Source organism: Lepidochelys kempii, chromosome 1 (genome assembly GCF_965140265.1).
Source record: "Lepidochelys kempii isolate rLepKem1 chromosome 1, rLepKem1.hap2, whole genome shotgun sequence".
NCBI lineage: Eukaryota > Metazoa > Chordata > Testudines > Cheloniidae > Lepidochelys > Lepidochelys kempii.
This window is the reverse complement of record NC_133256.1, coordinates 309,032,156-309,058,631: the sequence shown is the minus strand read 5'-3', so window position 1 is coordinate 309,058,631 and position 26,476 is coordinate 309,032,156. Positions and strand designations below refer to the sequence as shown.

Sequence of the window (26,476 nt, the reverse complement as noted above, 5' to 3'; positions counted from 1 at the left end):
GGAAATGCTAAAAGCATATTGAAATTGACCAAATTCTTGTCATTCTCACTTGTTCCCACAGTGTCCTGAACAACAGCTGTGGAAAAAGGACAGGACTCTTGTCAGTTTCCTCTCTGATGCAGTTTGGGGAGAAGTGTGAGGTGCATCAGAGGCAGTAGAGTTGCTTGCAGTACAACACATTGCATCAGTTTATGCCCAAGTTCACAGTTCGAAGGTTGTTAGTCATAAGGGCTAGAGGCTTAAAAAAAATAGAGATTTTTAGATTCTGTTGAAGTTGATAGCACTTGCCTGAAAGAGCTTATTACATACTCCCGGCAATTTTAAGTTCTGCTATTTGTGTTATAACTGTAAGAGACCCAGTTCAGCACAGAATAAGTGAATGCTTAACTTTAAGCATGTAAGTCCAAGAAGATGTTTAAGTGCTTTGCTGAATTGGGGCCACAATGAGAATTTGTTGGAGGGGGTATGAGAAACAAAACTATATTTACTCAGTTGTAAGTTTGTAATAAATAATGTGTTGGTTTAAAAAAAATCAGAAGGGCAATTGTGCAAAACCTTTTGCACTATTTTGTTTGCATCTTTTTTTCTTGAAAATTTATTGTCTGTATTTGGGAGTCTTTCCATTAAAGCCAATGGAATTTTAATCAGACTCCATGACATTCCCTTTCCAAAAAAGTGAGATCAATGAGTACAGTAATAAACCTTTATCATTATGGTGATTAAGAGATAAGTAGGGTGGGCATAGGTCATGAAAGGCCTTGAAAGTGAAGACAAGCAATTTGCTTGATGTCCTAGAGAATGGGGAAACAGATAGGGATCCAAAGGCTGACATGGTCAAAGTGATGGGTTAGGAAAATGATCCTAGCAGCACTATTCTGAATGGGTATGAACAGGGCAAGGTTGCATTTATCAAGGCCACAGAGAAGGATGTAGCAATAATTGAGATTTGAGATGACAGCCTGGATTAAAGTTTTAGCTGTGTGAATGGATAGGAAAAGTCATGTTTTAAAGATGTTATGCAGACAAAATCTGCAAGATTTGGACCTAGCCTGGATGTGAGGCTCTAGACTAGAGAGATATCTGAGTTGAAGATAATGCCCAAGTTGTGGGCCTGAGTGATAGGCAGATTCTTGTGTTGTGCTCAGTGATCAAGAAAGGAGGAGAGAGGTGGGCCTGGGTGGAAAGATTAGTTTTAGTCATGTTGAACTTGAGCTGATGGCTAGACATCCACTAGATCAGGGGTGGTCAAACTTTTGGCCCAAGGGCCACATCTGGGTATGGAAATTGTATGGCGGGCCATGAATGCTCACGAAATTGGGGTTGGGGTGAGAGTTCCGGCTGGGGGTGCGGGCTCTGGGGTGGGACTGAGGATTAGGAGTGTAGGATGCAGGAGGGTGCTTCGGGCTGGGACTGAGGGGTTTGGAGGGCGGGAAGGGGATCAGGGCTGGGGCAGGGGGTTGGGGCGTGAGAGGAGGTCAGAGGTGCAGGTTCTGGGGGGCACTTACCTCAAGCAGCTCCCAGAAGCAGCGGCATGTCCCCCCTCTGGCTCCTACGCTGAGGCGCGGCCAGGTGGTGCTGTGCGCTGCCCCATCCGCAGCTGCCGCCCCTGCGTATTCTATTGGCCAATGGGGCGGGGCAGGTGCGGAGTCCCCTGACTGCCCCTATGCGTAGGAGCTGGAGGAGGGACGTGTTGCTGTGTCCGGGAGCCGCACGGAGCCATGTCATGCACGAAGCAGGGCAAGTCCCCTGCCAGAGTGGAATAAGCCCCAGACCCCGCTCCCTAGTAGGAGCTCGAGGGCCAGACTGAAACATCTGACATGCTAAACATGGCCTGCAGGCTGTAGCTTGCCCACCCCTGAACTAGATGTAAGGGAGATAAGCCGAGATTTTAATTTGGACAGAAAGACCGTTCTAGAGTACAGAGGTAGATCTGTGTTTCATCAGCATAGATATGGTAGGTTTCAGAGTTTCTTTTTATAGATACGGTAGTTAAATTTGTGCTTATGGATAAAATTACCAGAGAGAGGAAACAGAAGGGGACCCAGGATAGAGCCATGTGAAACACCACTGAAAGTGGGAGGGGGTATAAGGAGGATCCTAAGGAGTCATTAGAGAGGAAGGAGGAGAACCAAGAAAGGACAGAGTCACAGAAGTCAAGGGAGGATGAGATTTCAAGAAGAAGATATGATAGATATGTGTAGCGCCCCCTCTCCACCTGGTTACCTCCTTTAATGCCAATCCGCTTACAGGTTTTGATGGACAGGTCTGGGTTCTTTTGGATCCCGCCACCCACTCCGCGGGGTGTATCTTTTCTTTTTTACCTAGGAAATTATTTGGCGGTGCCTCCACCCCCCTCGCTCCTTCCTGGCAGGGTCACCAGGGCAGCTTGGGCGGAAAATTCTAACTACAGAGTAATCCCCACTTACTTGCCAGATAGTTGGAGACTTCCAAGAAATAACACATAAAAATATATTCAACACAATTATTATTAAACAGGAGACAAATACAACATAACAGGGTAAAACACTATTTTTAGGGTCACTGGTGCCCATGCTGCAAATACCCATGACTTGATGTAGCAAATGTAAAATTACTGTCCTGTTGGTATGCGTACTTTGCTGGGGCCTTTGATGACCTATAACCACAAAATTCTTCTCTGCAGTGGTTTAGCAGCATGGCTGATTGGGTTCAGTACAGCCCAAAGGACTCAAGTGGGAGAAGGTGGTAAATCCATCCACCGGTGTAATGTGCAGCAGGTTTTAAAATCCTCAAATCCTTACTCCCTGGCTTGAGGACACAGTTCAGGGAGTAGGGGGTCCCCAGAATAAATTCTCTAACTAAACGATGGTACACTCACAAACTCCATGAATGATCCTCAGGTTCGAAGATGACTCTGGACTCCTCGGTCACTGCAGAGGGGCTGCTCTCTGCTGGTAGGGATCCTCCTCAGGCAGGAATCAAGCTGTGTCGGTCCCAGGATTTCCCCTCACCACAAAGGGGTGCAGGGCTCAAGGTGTAGGTTACACAACTACACTAACATCCAATCGGTAGCCTCCTAGCCCAGCCTCCAGTCACACACTCAGCAGGCAGCTTCCTTGGACTAGCAAACAGAGCAGAGCTGACTATGTGGTGACTGGTCTCACCTAGGGAGCTGGAGGGTGAACTCAGCCTGGCTGGGAAGTTTCCCAGCAAACTCTACAAATTGGGAATCAGTGGGGAAGGAAAAAACCCAGCTGAGAGATCTGTTGTCAGGTCCCTAGAGGCCTGTTCTCAGGGGGAGCCCAGCATGCAGGCCTGGGACTCACCAGCTCCCCACACAGCCAGTCCTGCCCTTTTCCTGGCTGGCTCCAGACTGACTACCAAATGGCTTCTCCCTGGGAGGGCCTCTCACTCCCTGTTGGTTGCTGGGCGGACTCTGAGTCCGCCTTGGCTCCCCCTCCCTACCAGGGACAGCGTGCCTCTCCCTGAGCTGCCAGCAGACAGAGTTCCAGGAATCTATGTAATCTCCTTGGAGATTACATATGATGGTGTCATAAATATGAAGGGAAGGGTAAACACCTTTTAAAATCCCTCCTGGCCAGAGGAAAAACCCTTTCACCTGTAAAGGGTTAAGAAGCTAGGATAACCTTGCTGGCACCTGACCAAAATGACCAATGAGGAAACAACATATTTTCAAAGCTGGGGGGTGGGAGAGACAAAAAGGCTTTCTGTGTCTGTGTGATGCCTTTGCTGGGAACAGAAAAGGAATGGAGTCTTAGAACTTAGTAAGTAATCTAGCTAGATATGCGTTAGATTCTGTTTTGTTTAAATGGCTGATAAAACAGCTGTGCTGAATGGAATGTATATTCCTGTGTTTGTCTTTTTGTAACTTAAGGTTTTGCCTAGAGGGATTCTCTGTGTTTTGAATCTGATTACCCTGTAAGGTATTTACCATCCTGATTTTACAGAGGTGATTCTTTTACTTTTTTTCTTCAATTAAAATTCTTCTTTTAAGAACCTGATTGCTTTTTTCATTGTTCTTAAGATCCAAGTGTTTGGGTCTGTGTTCACCTATACAAATTGGTGAGGATTTTTATCAAGCCTTCCCCAGGAAAGGGGGTGTAGGGTTTGGGGAGGATTCTGGGGGGAAAGATGTTTCCAAGCGGGCTCTTTCTCGGTTATATATCTGTTAGACACTTGGTGGTGGCAGCAATAAAGTCCAAGGGCAAAAGGTGAAATAGTTTGTACCTTGGGGAAGTTTTAACCGAAGCTGGTAAAAATAAGGTTAGGGAGTTTTCATGCAGGTCCCCACATCTGTATCCTAGATTTCAGAGTGGGGAAGGAACCTTGACAGACGGGTTTCAGAGTTTTAGTCTCTAAGGTGCCACAAGTACTCCTTTTCTTTATATGATAGATGGGCTCATAATTGGCTTACAGGTCAAGGGGAATAAGGGAATATTAGTTCTGAGCTTTGGCTAGGAAGAGGTCATTAAAGACTTTGACAGGAGTGGTTTTCAGTGGAGTGGAAGGGAGGTGGGGAAAGCCAGATTGGAGGGGATCTAGCCTAGAATTGGAGGACAGGAACTTTAGATAGTGATTGTAAACAATGTCTTCAATAAGCTTAGAGATGAAAGGTAGGTGGGGTGATAGCTGGAAAGGCAAGTAGGGTCAAGGCTGGGGTTTTTAAGGTGGGAGAGTCTAAAGTATACTTGTATTGTGAAAGGAAAAGAGCCAGAGGATAGTGAGAGATTAAGGAGAAAAGTGAGGGAGTGGATGTGAGGGAGATGGGCTGGAATCACTGGGGCAAGTGGAGGAGTTAGGAGTAAAGTAAATAAGAAACATCCACATCTGTGGTGGGGAAAGGGAAGGGCAGTTGTATTTAGTTAGTGTCCTCTTGGAGGAAATGAGCAAAATCCTCTGTAGAGAAAGAAGTGGAGGTGGGAGGAGGGGAGGGTCCAAGATGTCAAAAAGGCAGCTGGGGTTGCAACCAGGGGATTAGATTAAGTTGGAGTTGTAGGGTAGTTTAGCTAGGAGTATGGCAGAACTGAAAGAAGGAGGCAAGAATGTAATGAAGGAGGTGACTCTGCGTGTAAGGTTTCCAGCAGGTCTGCTCCACAGCATGAGAACTGGAGTGGAGAAAGTGGATGTTGGGGCTGAGCCAGAACTGGGGGTTGGCAGGTGGTTGCAATGGGGAAGACAGGCAAAAGAATCAAGAGAGGAGGAGAGTGAAGCATGAAGAGAATAAACGACCATATCAATGAAAGAGAGGGTAGGGATGAGAGGGCTGAGAACAGACGAGAAGTCGTTAATGCTGATGGACTGGGGTTCATGGAAAGGACAAGTGAAAGGGCTTAAGGAGTAGGGGGTTGGTGAGTGATGCTGAATGAGACCACCAAGTGATGGTTGGAGAGGAGGAGCTCAGCAAGAAAGAGATCAGAGAGACCAGTGCTTGATGAAGACTAAGTCAAGCGGATGGCCCTTTTTGGTGGATGGGACAGTTTAACCAGGGATGCAGAAGGAATAAAGAGGAGGGCGAGGACTCCATGGCCTGATAAACTGAGCCAGCAGAGCAAAAGTTTCCCAGCAGCTGGGGAGGGGTGGGGAGCTGTCAGGCTGGGGCAGGATTTGTGCTTCAGGGAGAAAGGGCAGGGAAGCTGCTGCAGAGAGGGGAGGGAAACGGGGCATGTTATGGTGGGATCTTTTCTATCTAGAACTTCCTGGCTAGAGCTTGATGTGGGGGGATCAGCAGCTCCTTCCAGCTGTGTCTGAAACACAGGAATCGAGGAGGATAAGGTGGAGGCAGTTTCCAGACCTAGTGAGATGCCTAGTGACTAAAAGTCCTGCCTCCCTTAATTTGTTGTTTCACACTTCGCATGAAATAGTTTGGATGTCTGGACTTTTTGTACCTTAGAGGTGGTAACCTTAGAGGAGATGTGCGGGTTGGCATGGGTCATCAACATGGAAGTTCAGGTCCCCAAGAATGAGTGTGGGAGACTGGGAGGAGAGGCACATAGTTTTTATGGTACTATAGTGTACTCTTGCAAAATAATGTACCCTTTAACTGCTTGTGTGATAACGGGATGACTTTTGTGCTTTCATTAAAAGTATAAATGAACATCTCCAGGCAACATGTGCCAAATATTTATTTTGAAAGCTGTTGCTCAAGAGAGCCCCCAGCTTGTCCTTAGTTGTTCTCTATCCCTTCATTAATTTTGAATTACATATTCAGAGGCCGCAAAGCAAGGTTCCAGAGGCTGTTTCCTTGTACAAAAATGTCATAATATTGTCTTTCTATTGGAACTGTTTGGCATATCAAATATGCATTGTGTTAAAATATTGGACAGGTCCTTTATTGTGATCTCCTTACAGATGAGTTGCTAGCAAGACAAAGAAACAAAAATAAAAAGCAGACTAGTTTTGGGTGGGTCTGGAACTTGCTGTGTTACTCCACTAAATCTGATCTTGCTTGATTTTAGGTTTTCACTTCATAGAGGAGAGTTTCTCTTCCTCCTGGGTTGGTTTTTCAGAGTAGCAAAGATTGAGAAAATATCTGGAAATCAAAAATAAGCTGTATTTATGAGCTTAGGCCAGATCATGCAGTCCTACTGAGATCAAACTCCTATTGAAATCAGTGGGTGTTTGCCCTGAGTGAAGACTGTAGGAAGTCCTTTATTACTAACTACTAATACAACTCAGTTCTCAGTCTGGTATAGGTTCAGAAAGTCACTGAGATATGATGGCATCAATTATTGTTTGATACAAGGTAAATCTTTCTAGTGTGCTTCACCATTTAAAGCAAAAGTTAATAGAAAGCTGTTATACAGATAATATTGGAGTGTGGAGGAGGGAGGGAAGGTGAGAGAGAGAGAGAGAGTCATGTGCATTCCAGGACAGAGTCTATTTTCAGAAGCATGTAACTTTTAGAAAGATAACAAGCATAAGAAATAGGTACTCTGTCTGAAGATTGTTTCCCCTTCCTCGAAAAACTGCGTTAAATTTCTTGTGTTTTATTATCCAAGCATTTATCAAAGTTTGTATAACAAGGTGTTAATTTTTCCAGCTGCTTATTTTTGTACTCTCTTTAAATCAGGAGCACCTTACATTGTAAAGTTTAAATGTACCATGGACTTTGACCTCCATTACTTTGACATGTTTGAAGAAATGCCCATTAGGTATAACTAAGCTAGAATTATTTGAAAATCACCTACTGGGCCCTATAATTTCCCGTCATGTTTTTAAGCATCTGCCATCAGGGTAGGAGGTGAAGTGTTCCAGATACACCATAGCATCATTGCTGCAGCTCCCTACGTTGAGAGAGGTGCAGGTGCATTGGTTTAATGAATTGGGCGTTCAAACAAATACACAGCTATACGAATGCCTCTTGATCAGTAGTTCTCAGGCTGCTTGCGGCCCAATGGCACACACTGCAGCCCATGTGACATCTTCTGGGCCATACAGGTAGTATATATATTGTGCGGATGCGGCCCACATAGCACATAAATAGCTGTATATGCAGTCTACAATGGTAAGTAGTTTGAGAACCACTACTCTAGATAGTCATTATATTTAATTTTTATTTTGGCCTTCCATGATGTCTGAGCTCAAAAGGTAGAGAAATATGCCCCTCTGGCCAAAACCTTGAGAGCTAAGGGTTACCAGGTCCAGACACATGCACTGATAGTTGGTGCTTTAGGCGCATGATACCCCAGTAACGAACTAGTGCTGAGAGAATGCGGAATTGGTCAATGCTCGGCTGATGCAGCAACTTATAGTGTCAGACGCCATCAGGTGGTCGAGGGACATCTACACAGAACACATCACTGGACATTGGCAATACCATGAGGGATGAGCTAGAGTGCCAATGAGAAGCACAGTCAGGAAAGTAACAAATACTTTCCTCTTGGATTGTATTTTCTAAATGGACAAGCAACCTAATTCTCAATTACTGAGGGACAGTCTCTACTCATTGATATATTTTGCTTTCCACAACCAAATCTCTGTACAACTTTTCATGAGTGATGTACCCGAGTATTCGGATTCTAATATCTAAACATTTAGGTGAATAGTATTAAATCTATTCACCTAAATTTGGGTTATTGCTGATTATGTACTCTATGTATCATATGACTTTAAAAACAAACTGTATTTGAGGATAATCTAAGCACTATACCCAGATGTGCAGACGCTTTTCCCAGCCTATGTTTTATATAATGTTTTTAACATTAGTTTTAATAAAATTTTTAGTGTTTAAGAAGACTGCTAAGAAGGATCACCCAGTGCTCTTTGTTCGGAACTGATGTCATAAGAGGTTTGCTTTATTTCCCATCTGTATCTGTTGGTAGACAAAGTTATACCCACTTGTCTGGCTGGCATAATTTGAGTTCTTCAAAGTTTTTTTTTTTTAATCAGTTAATAAATTACCATTTACAAGTTTCAGGCTAAAGAGGCTTTCTTTTGACCTGTTCAACCAGACAAAGTGGTGAGATTAGATTCATGTTCAGCAGCCGTACATATCCCCCAAACACGCCCAGTACTAGATGATACTGTGGCAAAAGACCAACAGCTTTTGGCATTATTGTTAATGTGTACCCAGTCATAGCATTGCTGTGAACTTGCTTTGACTGTAATTTTTGTCAGCTAAACTTCCTTTAAAAGTTCAGTTTTGAGTGTTCTAATAAGCCAGAGCTTCCTCTGGCATTCTGCCAGAGATTGTTTGCCAAGTTTCTAAGTGGAGGGTAAGAAGCATCTGTTGGGTCAAGCATTGAATTGACCTCAGGACCATTTAATTTCCAGGACATGCAGATTTTAATATAGAATGCCTTTTGAGTTATGTTTTGTGAATTTTTATTATATTTTTGAGCACTGTTTGAATGGGCCTTCTGCACATAATATATGTAAAAAAAAAGCCATAATTAGGAAAATTAATTGAAAAAAAACCTACAAATATTCCAGATTTTTAACCATTTTTAAAACCTGTATGTGTACATATACATACATTTTACATAATAAAATAATGAAACCTCCGCACTTGTTTACTGTAGTCTTTCTAATCTCTTCTCCCTGAAATTCCCCATGTTTTGTGTGACCTGCTTTTATCTTTGTAATACATCACAACTTCATAACTGTTCAAAATATAACATTGTTATGACTTTAACTTATCTTTATGTCCTGTACTTAACACTTTAATTCAAGTGCCTCACAATTTCTGGAAATTACAAAGGGTTTTATGTTTCCTTCCAGTTTCCAACTGGGAGGGCTTTCTTTTTTTTTAAGTATTATTTATTACTGTAGGAAAGCTAGCTCACAGAAGTGAGTGAGGTCTGTCATTCTGATAGTTGTGGAAGTGATGCCCACAGTTGGGGTACAGGTAGCTGCCAAGAAAGCAATGTCCATGTTCTCCAGAGTCTTAACCATACTGCAATTAAAAGATATAGTGCCAAAAGTGAAATCTCTGCAAGCTGGAAACTTTTTAAAGATACCATAACAGAGGCTCAAACTAAAGATACACCTCGAATTAAAAAACATAGTAAGAGAACCAAAAAAGTGCTATCGTGGCTAAACAACAAAGTAAAAGAAGCAGTGAGAGGCGAAAAGGTATCCCTTAAGAAGTGGAAGTTAAATCCTAGTGAGGAAAATAGAAAGGAGCACAGACCCTGGTGAATGAAGTGTAAAAATATAATTAGGAAGGCCAAAAAGGAATTTGAAGAACAGCTAGCCAAAGACTTAAAAAGTAACAGCAATTTTTTTTTAAGTATATCAGAATCAAGAAGCCCCCTAAACTACCAGTGGGGTGACTGGATGACCAGGGTGCTAAAGGAGCACTCAAGAGTGATAAGACCATTATGGAGAGGCTAAATGAATTATTTGCAAAGATATTCACTGAAGACGATGTGAGGGAGATTCCCAAACCTGAGCCATTCTTTTTAGGTGACAGATCTGAGGAACTGTCCCAGATTGAGGTGTCAATAGAGGAGGCTTTGGAACAAATTGATAAACTAAACAGTAATAAGTCACCAGGACCAGATGGTATTCACCCAAGAGTTCTGAAGGAACTCTAATGTGAAATAGCAGAACTATTAAATGTGGTATGTAACCTATCATTTAAATCCACTTCTGTACCAAATGACTGGAGGATAGCTAATGTGACACCAATTTTTAAAAAGGACTCGAGAGGCGATCTCCGCAATTACAGGCTGGTAAGGCTAACATCAGTACCGGGCAAACTATTTGAAACTATAGTAAAGAACAGAATTATCAGACACATAGCTGTACATGATTTGCTGGGGAAGAGTCAACGTGGTTTTTGTAAAGGGAAATCATGCCTCACCAATTTACTAGAAATCTTTGAGGGCATCAGCAAAAATGTGGACAAGGGTGATCCAGTGCATATAGTGTACGTAGATTTTTAGAAGGCCTTTGACAAGGTCCCTCACCAAAAGCTCTTAAGCAAAGTAAGTTGTCAAGGGATAAAAGGGAAGATGCTCTCATTCATCAGTAACTAGTTAAAAGATAGGAAACAAAGGGTAGGAATAAATGGTAAATAGTGGTGTCCCCTGTGGGTCTGTATTGGGACCAGACTGTTCAGCATATTCATAAACGATCTGGAAAAAGGGGTAAAGAGTGAGGTGGCAAAATTTGCAGATGATTCAAAACTACCCAAGATAGTTACGTCCTAAGCAGACTGTGAAGAGCTACAAAGGGATCTCACAAAACTGGGTGACTGGGCAACAAAGTGGCAGATTAAATTGAATGTTGATGAATACAAAGTAATGCACATTGGAAAACATAATCCCTACTCTATCTATAAAATGATGTGGTCTACATTAGCTGTTATCACCCAAAAAGGACATCTTGGAGTCATTGTGGATAGTTCTCTGAAAACATCCATTCAGTGTGCACTGGCAGTCAAAAAATGTTGGGAATCTTTAGGAAATGGATAGATAAGATAGAAAATATCATGTCTATATAAATCTGTGTTATACCCACATCTTGTGCAGATGTGGTCGCCCCATCTCAAAAAAAGATGTATTGGAAAAGGTACAAAGAGAAGGGCAACAAAAATGATTAGGGGTATGGAACAGCTTCCAGATGAAGTGAGATTAGTAAAACTGGGACTTTTCAGCTTGGGAAAGAGACAGCTAAGGGGGGATATGATGGAGGTCTATAAAATCATGACTGGTGTGGAGAAAGTAATTAAGGAAGTGTTATTTACTCCTTCTCATAACACAAGAACTAGGAGTCACAAAATGAAATTAATAGGCAGCAGGTTTAAAACAAAAGGAAGTACTTCTTCACACAATAGTCAACCTGTGGAACTCTTTGCCAGAGGATGTTGTGAAGGCCAAGACTATAACAGATCTTGGCCTTCACAACAAAAGACCTAGATAAATTCATAGAGGATAGGTCCATCAATGGCTATTGTCTCTAACCTCTGTTTGCCAGAAGCTGGGGATGGGCGACAGGGGATGGATCACTTGATTACCTGTTCTGTTCATTCCCTCTGGGGCATCTGGCATGGGCCACTGTTGGAAGACAGGATATTGGACTAGATGGAACTTTGGTCTGACCCAGTATGGCCGTTCTTATCTCATAACTCATTCACCACCTATCAGACTGTCAGAGGGTGGCCCCAACTGGAATGCTTTCTGTAACAGGCCCTGGCACGCCAGGCACACCTGACTGAGTTTTCCTCCTTCTGAGTGCCCAGAAATAGACCATCTCTCTTGACACAATAATACCTTCCTTTGGCCTGGTTTATTATAAACGTTATTCAAATAGTCTGTCACAATAGTCCCAAAACATAGCCCATATCCCCTCCAGTGCCTGTAGTCCTTATAACCCCTCTCTTCCTAGCTGGAGCCATCACAGCCTCTCTGCTAGGAGCATCCTTGCGTGGTGAGCATCCCTCACTCTCGCTGACCCTCTTGCTGTTCCTCTGGGTCCAGCTCTCAGCCCTGGACATATCAGTGGGTAAGTTCCTCAATTCTCTCTACTGCTACTGCTGCCTTCAGCCTCTCCCGTGTCCCAAACATACATGCTCCTAGCCAATTCCTCCCTCTTCCCAGGGAGGGCAGAAGCTCTCCCCAGAGATGACCACCATCACCTCCTCCAATCGCCTGACTTTTCTTGACTGACATACTAAGTCTCTCTCTCACTGGGCCTCTCCCTGATCTTTTATAGTCCCCTGTTGCTGCCCTGCCCTCTTAATTGGCCCAGTTGGGAGCACTTGCTGTGGCACAGGTGAGTTGGATGTGCCTTAATCACAGGCACCAGCCACCCTGTGACAGACAGTCTGCAAGATCCAATATGCTTGAAATATCTGGCATTTTTGCTGGATCATGCTGTCTGTCTGATGGTACCACAAAGGCAGGCAGTGTCCCTATGAAGGGGGAGAGAGATTATTTTTCTAAATACTCTGTAGCCTAGGGGAAAGTGCCCTGAGCTGGGAGCCAGGAGAATGAGTTCATATCTCAGCTCTGCTGGCTGTTTGTTTTTCCTTGCGCTTCAGAGTCCTTATTACTGACAATGGCCTTTCACCCCAAATGTAAAAGGTGGTCAGGTATTAGCCTCCTTCCCCCATTTTACAAATAAATTTGTAATAAAAACAGAGAAATTGCACCAGATCACTTGAGGCAAAATTGGAAATAGAATGTGGGTCTCTAATATGGTAGACCTAAATGTTATCCACTTAGCAATGCTGTCTTTTTTCACACTGAAGTGCCAAATCTATGTCCTTTGGTTATCCCATATCTAACCACTACTCCATAGACCCGACCCATGGCTATTGATACAACCAAGGAGTCCTGATCTTCAATATTGTACTGCAGCCTAATAAATAGGTGTGTAACCTAAAAGCAAAGTGTGTGTTGACTTCCTCTAAAGTTGCTGGCCTGTAGAGAGGTTAGCAGTTACTCCTTAACCCAAGCGATAAAGGTCTGTGCTGAAGCTCTGAAGAGCCAAGGTTCAAACCCTGCTGTGACCCATGGGCAGGGTTGAACATGACCGAACTACTTTTTCCTGTTTGCTTTTTCCAAAATTGGTTTATTTGCACAGTGAAGAAACATCTTTAAAACAGACATTATAGTTTATAAACCATTATAATCTGTAAATGATGCTGCAATACACAACAAAATACAGGCCTTCTGTCATTCTGTTGTCTGTCACACCTTTTTGATTGCTGATGTCAGGAATTGGTAGGTTAAGAGAGACTCCACCTATGGAAAGAGTTTGTGAGGAGGTTTCAAAATTTCATAAAAATCCTAAACTTCCTTTTTCTAAAGCTGAACACTCAATTTATGTTTAGAAGAATAGATTGCCACAAAGTTTCTGCTGAAATGGTGTCTGAGTCCCACATCTTTATCTCTGGAAGTGATACAATGGCAAATTTCTTTCAGAGCAGATTGGGAGAAAAAGGAAAGTGTGTTTCCATGGACTCATGACAAAGAAAATGTGGGGCATTCATCAGAACGGCTGGGAGTTTTCCTTTTCCCGCTCTCTGTTCCCAACTCTTCCCCCCACCCCTCTGAAAAAAATAGGCACAAGGTGCAGGGTCGGGGAGTGGGAAGGTATTCTCACAAACAAGAAGAATCTTAGACAACCTGGTGTGGGGGATAAGAGAAGAAATACAACAACCTTGAGCTTGTTTGTCTGTCTGTCTGTTTGAAGGACTGTGTGCTGTGGCTGGCAGTTGGAAGCTGTGAGCTTCTAAACAAGAAATCTAGAAGCCTTGAAATCTAGAAGCCTCTGTTCGTTGGCTGAGCCTTAGTCGTGGGCGGAGCTATCAAGAATGCCAGGGCTTTATAAAGCAGTGAGCAAGCGACCAGGGGCTGCTAACAGGAAGTTTTGAGAGGGAGTATGGAAGGGGAGTGGAAAGGGGGTGAGGTACACTTGCCATTCTTTAAATCCGTTAAACTATAATCAGAACGTCTTGATTTAAACAAAAACCCTATGATTAACCTAGGTAGCTGTAGGAGAGAATGCAGGTAGAAGCCCAGCAGCAGAGTGCGGGCTATCCTGTTTATTGCACTCAGCGTAGAATGTATGTTTACCTGTCCTGTGGGTGGGTGGCGTATGTGCGCATTCAGTGCAAGGAGCTCCTGGCCCTCAGAGACCGTGTACGGGCTTTGGAGGCCAGGGTGGCGGAGCTGGAGGAGCTAAGGGAGGCAGAGAGGTATGTTGATGAGGCTTTCTGGAACACAGTAGATTTGTCTCACCTCTGGTCAGACAGCCCCAGCGCCGTTAAGGAGGATGAAAGGCCCAGAGAAGGAGAGCAGTCAATGGGAGAAGAGGGAAACCTGCCCATAGTCGGGACCTCCTTCCAGATGATGTTGGGGAGGGAACTCCAGTCATTAGGAAAAGGCAAGTGTTAGTAATGGGAGATTTGATCATTAGAAACCTAGATAGCTGGGTTTGTGATGACTGGGAGAACCGTATGGTGACTTGTCTGCCTGGTGCGAAGGTTGCGGATCTCTCGAGGCATCTAGATAGACTTGTGTAGTGCTGGGGAGGAGCGGGTGGTCGTGGTACATGTAGGTACCAGTGACATAGGGAAGGGTAGGAGAGACATACTGGAGGCCAAATTTAGGCTGCTCGGAAAGAGACTGAAATCCAGGACCTCTATTGTGGCATTCTCAGAAATGCTTCCAGTTCCACACACAGGGCCAGGTAGGCAGGCAAAGCTTCAGAGTCTCAATATGTGGATGAGACGATGGTATAGAGAGGAGGGGTTTAGATTTATTAGGAACTGGGGAAACTTTTGGGATAGGGGGTGCCTGTACATGAAGGATGGGCTCCACCTAAACCAAAGGTGGATCCAGACGACTGGCACTTAACATTAAAAAGGTTGCCGAGCAGTTTTTAAACTAAGAGATGGGGGAAAGCCAATTGCTGCAGTGGCGCACGTGGATCAGACAGAGACTTCTCTTCGAGGAGAGTCTATTGATAGAGATTCTCTAGGTTTTAATCAAGAGGAGAGGATGGAAGAGGATAAAGTATGGGCCAGATCAAACGAGAAACATTTACATGAAAAAGAATCTGACATATCAGAAAAGGGCAGACAAATAAACAGTGACAAGTTCTTAAAGTGGTTGTACACAAATGCTAGAAGTCTAAATAATAAGATGAGTGAACTAGTGTGCCCCATGTTAAAGGAGGATATTGATATAACAGGGATCACAGAAACCTGGTGGAGTGAGGACAATCAATGGGACACAATCATTCCGGGGTACAAAATATATTGGAAGGACAGAACAGGTCATGCAGGGGAGTGGCACTATATGTGAAAGAATGTAGAATCAAGTGAAATAAAAATCTTAAATGAATTCACATGTTCCATAGAATCTCTCTGGATAGTAATTCCATGCTCTAATAAGAATATAACGGGAGGGATCTATTATTGACCACATGTCCAGGACAGTGATAGTGACTATGAAATGCTAAGGGAGATTAGAGAGGCTATCAAAATAAAGAACTCAGTAATAGTGGGGGATTTCAATTATCCCCATATTGGCTAGAGACAAAATTTGTCGATATTTTAGATGACTGCTTCTTGGAGCAGCTGGTACAGGAACCCACAAGGGGAGAGGCAACTCTCGATTTAGTCCTGAGTGGAGTGTAGGATCTGGTCCAAGAGGTAACTATTTCCAAGTGGTCCTGTTATAGTGACCATAATATATTAACATTTAACATTCCTGTGGTGGGAAGAACACCTCAACAGCCCAACATAGTGGCATTTAATTTCAGAAAGGGGAACTATGCAAAAGTGAGGAGGTTAGTTAAACAGAAATTAAAAGGTACAGTGACTAGAGTGAAATCCCTGCAAGCTGAATGGACACTTTTAAAGAAGCCATAATAGAGGCTCAACTTAAATGTATACCCCAAATTAAAAAACACAGTAAAAGAACTAAAAAAGAACTACCATGGCTTAACAACCATGTGAAAGAAGCAGTGAGAGATAAAAAGGCATCTTTTAAAAAGTGGAAGTCAGATCCTAGTGAGGTAAATAGAAAGGAGCATAAACACTGCCAAATTACGCATAAAAATGTAATAAGAAAAGCCAAAAAGGAGTTTGAAGAACATCTAGCCAAAAACTCAAAAGGTAATAACAAAATGTTTAAGTACATCAGAAGCAGGAAGCCTGGTAAACAACCAGTGGGGCCCCTGGACAATCGGGATACAAAAGGAGCACTTAAAGACGATAAAGTCATTGCGGAGAAACTAAATGAGTTCTTTGCTTCAGTCTTCACAGCTGAGGATGTTAGGGAGATTCCAAAACCTGAGCTGTCTTGGGACATGTACCATGGGACCCTGCCCCCTGCTCCAGAGCTTGGCATACAGCCTCCCCTGCCCCCGCTGCTTCTCCTCCCCCCAGCCTGGCCAGCCACGCTGTCCCTCCCACCAGAGCCTGGCACACAGGGTCCCCCCCGAACCTCCAGCACCAACAGGCCCCTGCCTCCCCACCCCGGGGCAGAGCCCCCCCAGGCAGCACATGGAGCCCCCTCCCCGGCAGTCCGAGCCTTGCCCCGCCCCCACAGCTCGGGCACCCAGCGCTCCCCCCGGGAGGAGCCAGGGCTGGGGACGGGGCTGGCACATGCAGAGGGAGAGGCGGGGGGAGAGCAATCAGAGCAGGGGGGCGACCCCAAGCCCGCCTCCGCCCAGCCGCCTCCCATCTGTGAGCTTGTCGCCACTCATCCCGCCGGAACCCTTTTTGGCTCCCCCAAATCTTGGCGCCCTAGGCGGCCGCCTAGTTCACCTAGTGGTTACACTGGCCCTGGGACAAGGGGGATCCAGTGGACATAGTGCACTTAGATGTCCAGAACGTCTTTGACAAGGTTCCTCACCAAAGACTCTTATGTAAATTAAGTTGTCATGGGATAAGAGGGAAGCTCCTATCACGGATTGACATCTGGTTAAAAGACAGGGAACAGAGGGTAGGAATAAATGGTAAATTTTCAGAATGGAGAGGGGTAACTGGTGGTGTTCCCCAAGGGTCAGCCCTAGGACCAATCCTATTCAACTTATTCATAAATGATCTGGAGAAAGGGGTAAACAGTGAGGTGGCAAAGTTTGAAGATGATACTAAACTGCTCAAGATAGTTAAGACTAAAGCAGACTGTGAAGAACTTCAGAAAGATCTCACAAAACTAAGTGATTGGGCAACAAAATGGCAAATGAAATTTAATTTAGATAAATGTAAAGTAATGCAGACTGGAAAAAATAACCTCAACTATACATACAATATGATGGAAGCTAATTTAGCTACAAGTAATCAGGAAAAAGATTTGGGAGTCATCATGGATAGTTCTCTGAAGACATCCACGCAGTGTGCAGCGGCAGTCAAAAAAGCAAATGGGATGTTAAGAATTGTTAAAAAAGGGATAGAGAATAAGATGGAGAATATCTTATTGCCCTTATATAAATCCATGGTACGCCCACATCTTGAATACTGCATACAGATGTGGTCCTCTAATCTCAAAAACGATATACTGGCATTAGAAAAGGTTCAGAAAAGGACAACTAAAATGATTAGGGGTTTGGAACGGGTCCCATATGAGGAGAGGTTAAAGAGGCTAGGACTTTTCAGCTCGGAAAAGAGGAGACTAAGGGGGGATATGATAGAGGTATATAAAATCATGAATGGTGTGGAGAAAGCGAATAAAGAACAAGTAAATAATTTTTTCCCATAATATAAGAACTAGGGACCACCAAATGAAATTAGGGGGCAGCAGGTTTAAAACAAATAAAAGGAAGGTCTTCTTTACACAGCGCACAGTCAACCTGTGGAATTCCTTGCCTGAGGAGGTAGTGAAGGCTAGGATTATAATAGGGTTTAAAAGAGAACTGGATAAATTCATGGAGGTTAAGTCCATTAATGGCTATTAGCCAGGATGGGTAAGGAATGGTGTCCCTAGCCTCTGTTTGTCAGAGGGTGGAGATGGATGTCAGGAGAGAGATCACTTGATCATTACCTGTTAGGTTCACTCCCTCTGGGGCACCTGGCATTGGCCACTGTCGGTAGACAGGATACTGGGCTGGATGGACCTTTGGTCTGACAGAGTATGGCCACTCTTATGTTCTTAACCACTCCTTCCATGAGATAGGTAATTTGGTTGAAGACAGGTAGGGCTGGATGGGAGCAGATCTTGTTCCACCTTGTAGTGTTCTAATACAGATACTGAGGAAAGAGTTTTAATCTGAGAAAGAGCCTAAGGATCCTAGAGATCCTTACTGTCCTCCAAATAAAGGACACCAAAAGGCAGAAGATTCTGGGTAAGTGGTGTAAGATGGAGCGTTTGGGTTTTGTGGAACACTGATCTACCTTCTGTGGGGAGAGAGGACTGTATAGTTTGGATGGCCTCCATCTCAGTAGAAGGGGAATCAATCTCTTCAGGATCAGGCTGTTTAGAGTTGTCAGGAGAGTGTTGAACTCATAACAAAACGGGAAGATAAAAAGGGCAAAGATAGGAGCATTCAGTTAGTGTAAAATGGAGATACTGAGGACAAAATTAATCAAGAAACCAGGGGACATGAAGAGAAGAAATTATTGAATTGCCTATATAGCAATGCTAGCAACCTGGGTAACAAACAGGAGAAATTTAATTTATTCTCATAAATGAGAAATTCCTTCTAGTTGGTATTACTACAACGTGGTGGTATGATTCATGTGATTTAGGATGTTAAGATCAATGGTTATAACTTCCTTCGGCAAGATCTAGTGGGCAAAAGGGGAGGTGGAGTGAACTTTGTCAAAAATGACATTACCTTTTTCTGAGTCACTGACAACTCAGAAGAAAATAATCTTTGATCCATAAGCATTCGTGTTCTAACAGAACACGGATCATCTAACACAAGATGGGTTATTAGTTGGTGTTTCTTCTACAGACCACCAAATCACCGGGGCACAGGATGACTGGCTCCATAAGCCCCTATCAGTAATGTGTAGGTAAAAACTGTGTGATCATTGGGGACTTCAGTTTCAGTGACGTATGCTGGAGGTGTCATGCTGCCAGCACTAAAACAGCCTCAGAATTTCTAAATATTATAGATGAGTTTCTTAACTATCAGAGTGATCAGGTAAGGTGAGCTATTACCAGCACCGGGGGGTGGGGGGGATCTTTGGAAGTGATAATCAAGGTGGGCCATAGAAAAGGTTCCCCTCCCCCCCCCTCCACTCTCCTGCTGGTAAAGCTCACCTTACCTGATCACTCTCATTACAGTGTGTATGGTAACACGCATTGTTTCATGTTCTCTGTGTATATAAATCTCCCCACTGTATTTTCCACTGAATGCATCCGATGAAGTGAGCTGTTGCTCATGAAAACTTTTGCTCAAATAAATTTGTTAATCTCTAAGGTGCCACAAGTACTCCTTTTCTTTTTGCGGATACAGACTAACACGGCTGCTACTCTGAAACTTAACTATCAGTGTTTCATCAAACCCAGGGGAAATCTGTATTAGACCTTGTTTTGACAGATAGAATAATTGCTCACCAAACTAAAAATTTATGGTAGGTTAGGTATGGGTGATCATGACTTGATCACAATTGTAAACCAGTAATATATATGCTTGGTGCTTAAGACCTGTTTTCGCCAAGCTGAAAACAATTATGAGCTATTTCAGCTGGGAAGAAAATGTGAATGATGATTGGGAATTGTTTAAGAGCATTTAACTAGATACCCAAAAGCCACAATCAATAAAGAAGTTAAAATACAACCTGGTTTAGATGGGAAATGAAGGCATCTATTTAAAAAAAAGGAAAAAAAAGGACATTGATAGTAATAAAAATAAATAAGAGGCTAGGAAATGTAGAAAACAGAGAAGGAAAGCAAACGGATGCAAGGAGAAATCTATGGCAAGCAGAGGTAAGGAAAATAAGAAGGAGATTTTGAAGTACATAAGGAACAAAAAGAATCCTAACAATGGTATTGGTCCATTGCTAAATAGAAATGATAGAATTATTAATAATAATGGAGAAAAGGCAGATGTGTTCAATAAATATTTCTGTTCTATATTTGTGTGTGTGTGTGGGGGGTGGAGAACGATAACGATGTAGTCATATCAGATGATGACACATTCCCATTCCACTAAACAGCAGCAACAAAAGTTAGATATTTTAAATCAGCAGGTCTGGGTAACTTGCATCCAGGTGTTTCAAAAGAGCTGGGTGAGGAGCTCACTGGACTGTTAATGTTGGGTTTTCAATAAGTGCTGGAACACTGGGGAAGTAAGAAAGCTAATGTTATGCCACTATTTAAAAAGGGTGAATGGGATGACCCTGGTAATTATAGGTCTGTCAGTCTGATATTGATCCCTGGCAAGATAATGGAGTGGCTGATATGGGCCTCAATTCCTAAAGAATTAAAGGAAGGTAATATAATTAATGCAATCAACATAGGTTTATAGAAAATAGATCCTGTCCAACTAACTTATCTCTTTTTATGAGATTACAGGCTGTGATGGGGGAAAAACTGTGGGTTTGTTTAATCTTTTCTTCTATCCACTTTAGAGAAATATTGAGTAAGAGGAAGGAAATTTCAAGCATGTATGCTTTTGAGATGAAGGGCTGCCATTTGTTGGCCATGGGGCTAGATGTTAAACAGATCAGATGAACTCCACTCATAGCTTAATATGCTTCCTTTCCCACAGGACTTTTCTCTCCTCATTTTGTGTGTGTGTTTTTCCTTTTGCTCTTGCACTGATTGCCAAGCGGAAGCTGCTCCTCTTTCTCCTGATTCATGTTTGTACAGAGTACGGAAAAGGGTCAGGATGAAGCTTCTCGCTCGGCTATCTTTAGAGGAGGGAGGGAAGTGCCTGATACAAGAGTGTTGTTTCTCTGACTGGATATACTTGCTCCCTGCAAATACAAATTTCTAGGAGTTTCTTTCATGGTAGATTTTAAATAGATGGTGATCATGGTCATTGGGTTTTTTTGGTCTGCTCTCCCCCCACTCCCACTGGGAATCATGGTTCCTCCCCTTCTCTCTCCACAAATCATTTCTCTGTTAACACATTTTTCATGAAGCTTGTCTTTCCTGGCTATTATTTGTGGGATGGGGGGTGGGGGAAAACCCTGGTAGGCTGCTCAGCTGACATCCTTTGTTGTCTTCAAGACATTCAGCATGGTCTCGGCCACCTTTGGCCCTTTATAACCCAATCATAGAATCGCATAGGTTTTTCTCTTTTAACACACCTCTTAGGCGCCTGTTCAGCTTTCTTTACTCAGGCAAAACTTTCATTCATTTCAGTGGGAGTTTCCCTGAGTATGTGGTGTATTAAGTACAAATGTGGTGTGGTGATTATGTACCCATGCAGAGAGCCTCTAGCTTTCAGAATATATTCACATTTTAAAAATGTGTGGCCACTTGTCATGTCCTAAGTACAGTAGCTGGGATTTGGAGAGAACTGTTTCACTTTACTGTTGAATTTCACTTTGTGCAAAGCATCTTTTGATCAATTTGTTACTGTTAGCCTTCAGTCTTGAGCATTCTGTCTGAGCTAGTTATTAGTGAATTATATTCTATGATGTGGTCTAATTCCCACTGAATAACTTTTCTGTATTAGCGGCAAAGAGTCCTGTGGCACCTTATAGACTAACAGACATATTGGAGGATAAGCTTTCGTGGGTGAATACTCACTTCGTCGGATGCATGTAGTGGAAATTTCCAGAGGCAGGTATAAATATGCAAGCAAGAATCAAGCTAGGGATAAGGAGGTTAGTTCAATCAGGGAGGATGAGGCCCTCTTCTAGCAGTTGAGGTGTGAACACCAAGGGAGGAGAAACTGCTTTTGTAGTTGGCGAGCCATTCACAGTCTTTGTTTAATCCTGAGCTGATGGTGTCAAATTTGCAAATGAACTGAAGCTCAACAGTTTCTCTTTGAAGTGTGGTCCTGAAGTTTTTTTTTGCTGCAGGATGGCTACCTTTAAGTCTGCTATTGTGTGTCCAGGGAGGTTGAGGTGTTCTCCTACAGGTTTTTGTATATTACCATTCCTAATATCTGATTTGTGTCCTGTATTGTTTTCCATTCATGTTTTCCTTCCATTGTCATCCTCTCTCTTTGCGTACTTTAACTTTTACTTTTACTTTATAGCTTTTCAGAATGAATATCTGTGAATCATGCTTTGAAGTGAAATACTGATAATTGCATTATGGTACACTGTGAAATAACTATGTGTGGGGCTGTTGCATGAGCCCTTTACGTGTTAGACTTTCCTGCAAAGAATGATAGCATGCTGCATGTGATCAGGGATAAAAAATAAGGTGCTGAGAAATTTCAACATTTCATTTAAAGGGCTTATTTCTGAATAGGCTTGCCAGTGGCAAGCTAAGGGAGAAAATTGGATCGTTTATTTATTCAAGTGAAATACTAATAATTTAATAAATTGTAGAACTAGAAATTTGATGTAAATTAGTTTTTGCTACATTCACAGATATGAAAAATCAGATGTTAATTTTCAGAGATTTTTATTTCTAGCAGTAGGGAAGTGGCAGTGCTCCCCTGCAGAGCCTGGAGAAGTGACAATGTTGCTAGGGTGTCAGCCTCATAGTATTTAAATAGGTGGTGAAATAAACAATCCTAGAGAATATGTACTATTCCATTCCATTGCAAAATGTCTGACTATTCAGCAGTAAGCAGCAAGAGTTTAAAAAGATTTTGCTGTTTTAAAACATTCAAATATTGTTGAGAGATTAATAATTAAGGCCTGAAAAAACATTCTCAAGCATGGACCATTGTATCTGCTCTGTGACCCATTGACTTCATTGGGACTGCATGCAGGAATAAGAGTCAATGCCGGTAGATTGCCTTATAGATACAGACTTTCAGAGGGGAATAATTCAGTGAAATGAGGGAAGAGAGTGGTGGTTTACATTCTTGTTTGGGAGTCAGGGAAAATGTAATGGTAACTGTTCGCTTAGGACTTGTTTTTCACAATAGCTATATTGTAACTATGGATGATGGAATGCAGCTACTGAGCTTCCCTAAAATGGTTTGCAGCAGTACATTTCTCCCTGCTTTTTAATGAAATAATATCTGTAATGTAATCTAAATATTATAATTTTGGTAATTAGTTTCCAAGAGAAAATTCTTCTCAGCTATGCTTGCTATCAGTGATGAGTAACTAGTCTGGTATCAAATTACTTGCTGAAACTGCTACCTAAACCTTTGAGCATTGTAGGGGCATTTTTAAATACTCCTTGTAGCATGAAAAAGCAGCATTAATATATTATCACTGTGTTAATATTTTATAGTTGGATTGACATTTATATCTGACACTTTTTTATGAGCTATCTGTTTTCTAACACATAATTTGGTAACTGCAGACTGACTCTCTTTTAGTGAGCAATTCATTTTCAGTGACTTTCTGTGGTTTTTAAACATTTTATTACTCAGATGGAACTTGTTCCTGGTCAGTCTAAAGTGCAGTTGGAAGGACCTTGGGAAGGGTTTCCTGTCCACTTGATTAGAGATTGGTAGCTGCAAGGAAGACCTTTTTAGAAACAGGTTTTCAAGGAGGTGGGATGGAGTTTTTGGAGTCTCAATGCAGAAGGGAGAGAAGGAGAGAAATATTTGCTTTGTGCAATGTCCAATAAGTTTTAAAGTGCCTCTGTGTATTTCTTCAACACAGCACCATTTAATTGTTAAATTACATTTGGATTAGCAGACAACAGGGCCCTGTATTTTAATAGTATTTACCAGCTACTGTAAGTGCACATTGCACTTTCATAGATTTTTAAAGCCAGAAGGAACCATTATGATCTGCCAGTCTGATCTCATCAAAAAGACAAGTTACCAGCCCTGAGAAACTCAACATTTAATTCAAACCAATACTCTGTGTAACTTTAGCGACCTCGTGGCCAAGATGGAGTCTGCTCTGCAGGCAGCTCTGGCCAAGAGACAGTGGCGCAGGAATGCAGCAGGAAAAATTCCTTCCACCCTAGGGGTACCTGTTCCAAGCCCCCCAGAGTGAACATGCACACCCACAGGAAAAGTACAATGGTATCATAAAGGGAGATATTTATTTACAGAGGGATGAGAGGAGAAAAACAACAAGGGGAAATGTAGGGGGAGCAGTAGAACAGGGTTGCATCCAAACCAAGGCCCCACAGGTCCAGTGGTAGCACAGTCTGAAAGGGCAGACACTGAGCAATGTGTCTGCACACACAGCTCAGGAGTCCTGAGCAGAGTTCTAGTTCAATGGTGAGTCTTGGGTGCTCCTGGTCATCTTTGGTGCCAGTGAACTTTCCCCAACAAACCCCTCCGGTGCCCTCTTCTGCCGCTCTCTGCAAAGCCACACAGAGCAACAACCTCCACACTTAACTAAGTAGCAGCCTCCCTCCTTATTCCCAATGCAGAGGTACAAGCTCCAGTACTCTCAGCTCCATGCAGCTCTGAGCAGCAGTGATACTGGGTCCAGCTCCGGCCTGTCCTTCTCGGGCAATTCCTCCCTGGCACAGTGCTCCTCCTGGCTCCTGTCCTGGGGTGTCCCCGATCGGCCGCCCTGTCCTTCCCAGGCTTCAGGCACGTTCTCTGCTGCTTCACTTTGTCCAGGGCCTCCCAGCTGCAGCCCTTCTCTCCCTGGGCTCCATAGCCACACCCCCAAGTTTCCCTCCTTTCTCTCACTGCTCCCCCTCCCCAATAGGAAAAAGATTTAAAGGGACCATGCTCTCTAAACCCCAAGGGGTTACACTCTTCTCCCCCTCCAAAAAAAGAAATAATCCTTGATGTCCCCATCAGGGTGGGCAGCTCTACACCATGGATCCCCAGCAGGAGACCCAGGGCCCGCATTCGTCAGGAGCATTTCCATTATTCATCCTACAGGACCCCAAGGGGTGGAACAGGTTTCCCATGAGGCAACTCGCCCCTGGTGGCACCCCAGAGATCTGTAGGTCACTGGGTTCCCCTAAATGATCATACATCAGCACACACCTGGGCTTCCCTTCCCTAGAGGAATGTCCAGGCTGGCTGTCGGGTATTGGCTGAGGTGACACCACCTGCAGTACAGGGTTCTCTGCCTGCACCGAACCTTCCTCATCATGTTCTTGGGAGGTCCCCAATCGGCAGCCCTGTCCTTCCCAGGCGTCAGGCAGGTTCTCTCCTTCACTTTGTCCTGGCTGCAGCCCTTCTCTCCCCTGGGCTCCAGAGCCACACCCCGAATCATAGAATCATAGAATATCAGGGTTGGAAGGGACCTCAGGAGGTCATCTAGTCCAACCCCCTGCTCAAAGCAGGACCAATCCCCAATTTTTGACCCAAATGGCCCCCTCAAGGATTGAACCCACAACCCTGGGTTTAGCAGGCCAATGCTCAAACCACTGAGCTATCCCTCCCCCCAAGTTTCCCGAGTTTCCCTTCTTTCTCTCACTGCTCCCTCTCCCCAATAGGAAAAAGCTTTAAAGGGGCCATGCTCTCTAAACTCCAAGGGCTTACATCTGCATAGGACAACAATTCAAATGCACAATATTGTGGAGACATTTTGGTGAGGGGATCCATGGAAAACTGTAGCTCTGTAGATACTAAAACATACTATATTAAAACATGCCTGATTTAAGGTTCTATTTGCAACACCCCCATGAGGTAGGTGGGTATTACTCCCATTTTACAGATGGGTAATTGAAACACAGAAGTGGTAATGACTTATTGAAGAGTGCACAGTTCCATATGGAAATTAGAACTAAAGAGTTCCCATCTCCCAGCTCTGTGTATATGATGCTGCATCTAACTACTTTTTTATCTGAATAGCTATATTAGAGCTAAACCTGGGAACACCATAACAAAAATCTTCATGTAATTTTGTACTGTAAGTGCTCAAACACATCATATTGTGCCTTATCTGCCAAGTGTCTTAAATCGTAGACACATTCAAACCTGTACATTTCTTCAGGTTGGTAGGCCTGTTACAGTTTGTCCATCATGTGGCTCATGCACATGGCATATTGCCATTTTCCCCCTTAAAGCCATTGATAAATAGGTAAAAAGCTGACAGTATTTCTTCACAAGCTGGGGAAGAATCCACCTTGGATAAATGGGTTCTAAAGTCAAGATAAGAGCAAGTTCTTCGATGTTGATAAATGCAAAATAACGTACTCTGGAGGAAAAAATACAATGTACTGGTGTATCTTAAAGGGTTCTAAACTAACTGTAACAACTAGAGAAAGGAACCTGGGCTTCATTGGTGGCAGCTCCATGAAGACCATGGCTCTGTGTGCAGCTACTGTCATAAAAGGTAATAAGATGTTAAGATGCATAGAGAATTGGATGAAGAATAAAACAAAAATAGTATACACATTTATATAAATAAGTGGTGTAGCTGCATCTGGAATACTGTTTGTAGTTCTGGTCACCCCATTCCAAAAAAGGATATTGCATAACTGGAGGGAGTTCAGAGAGAGAATTAGAATGATTAGGAGCATGGAAAACTCTCATATGAGGAAAGTAGAAAGATTTGGATTGTTCACCTTAGGAAGTGACATGATAAGAGTATATCAAATAGAGAAGGTTG

The 26,476-nt window shown here is 43.2% G+C and overlaps 1 protein-coding gene across 23 annotated transcripts in view; it reads left to right on the top strand.

Annotated features, from left to right (window-relative positions):
* Nucleotides 1-26,476, top strand: part of CADPS2 (calcium dependent secretion activator 2) — a 585,486-nt gene that overhangs the window by 10,527 nt on the left and 548,483 nt on the right. The window contains exon 1 of one of the 23 annotated variants that reach the window (XM_073328228.1): nt 11,868-11,949. The exons of the other annotated variants lie outside the window; for them this stretch is intronic. The gene's annotated coding sequence lies outside the window, so the exon portion shown is untranslated. Of the gene's footprint in view, nt 1-11,867; nt 11,950-26,476 lie in introns of those variants that run through there. 23 annotated transcript variants of the gene reach the window in all.